The 1,248-nt window shown below is 37.2% G+C and overlaps 1 protein-coding gene across 1 annotated transcript in view; it reads left to right on the top strand.

Moving 5' to 3' along the window:
* The window catches only part of LOC107567842 (DDB1- and CUL4-associated factor 10), a 10,356-nt gene extending 9,108 nt beyond the window's left edge, over positions 1–1,248 (top strand). The window contains exon 8 of the mRNA XM_016253607.1: positions 18–1,248. The gene's annotated coding sequence lies outside the window, so the exon portion shown is untranslated. The remainder of the gene's footprint in view (positions 1–17) is intronic.

Here is a 1,248-nt window from a genome sequence, read left to right as displayed (position 1 = left end):
AGCTTCTGATTGGTCAGGTGGATAATGGGAGAACGAAACTACCTTCGAGTGTGTGTGTGTGTGTGTGTGTGTGTGTGTGTGTGTAAGGTCACACTGCATGTGAATGACCCTCTACATGTTTGTCATTTTTAGATGTAATTGTTCTTTATGCTGTGTAAACTTAACAGTCTGTGTGAGAATAAAAGCAAACACGATGGAGGTTGAATGAGTCACGTGAGCGTTCGAGAATTATGATATGTTTTTTGGTTGCTCATCCATGCAGCACTCCAGTAACTTAAGCCAGTCATTTTCATGTAACTGTAAGCAGTTCAAGCCGATGGCAATTTTTGCATTTTGCCAAACATTTTAGAATTTGCAGTGCCATATTCGTTTTCAGATTTTTTTTTCTTCTGGAAGTATGTCACTTTTTTACTAACAGTTAATTTTTATTTTTGGACCGCTTATCTGTAACAACACTAAATGAGGTCTGATTTGTAGATTGTCAATGCAGTATGTACCATGTACGTGTGAGTATTAGGATGAATATGACTTCTGCCAATGGTTGATTGAATGGACTGGGAATTTTGTAATGTTCTGTTTTTCATATGCTTCTGGCCTCTACATGGACAATCAGCAGTTATGAAATGTTCAGATGCTCACTATGCACATCGGTGGGAGCTTTGAACTCTGGACGTGAGGACAATAGGAGAAGGCAGTTCTGATGCAGGTTTAACTGTTGGATGAGTGTTTTATACAGACGAGTTTAGCTTTCTTAAGTTGAAAACGAGGACAAAATATGAATGTTCAGCTTTTCTGGGACTAATATGAGTTGGTCATCCTTCTCCGTTATTCAAATAGTGACTGTTTTTGAACATGGAAATTTAAAATCAGAGTAACAGTGAAAATTACCTTTACTCTATTCTCTCTTGATTCACTCTATTCATGTTAACAATGCTAAGGATGCAGTGGTACAGGTATATTAAATAAAGAAACTTTTTCATATCTTCTGTTTGGCATGCTGTAAAAAAGAGCTGTTTTTAAGCAAAAATGAGAGTTGTGTTAGCATATAGACTGATGGAGTGCACTCAGTAAGCTTTGGCATCTGGCTCCCTTAAACAGATCATTTAGGACAGGCACGTCACTCGCTTTAGGTCAAGAGCTGGATTGGGAAAATGTCATTTTTGTAAAACTTGTGTTCCATCATACATATGAAATAGAAAACATGGAATTGATTAATTCCTTATAGCAGAGGGTTTCAGTCAGATAATA

This window comes from Sinocyclocheilus grahami, unplaced genomic scaffold (genome assembly GCF_001515645.1).
Source record: "Sinocyclocheilus grahami isolate Dianchi unplaced genomic scaffold, SAMN03320097.WGS_v1.1 scaffold1192.1, whole genome shotgun sequence".
Taxonomy (NCBI): domain Eukaryota; kingdom Metazoa; phylum Chordata; class Actinopteri; order Cypriniformes; family Cyprinidae; genus Sinocyclocheilus; species Sinocyclocheilus grahami.
The sequence above is the reverse complement of the archived record's forward strand: the minus strand, read 5'-3'. Positions and strand labels throughout refer to the sequence as shown.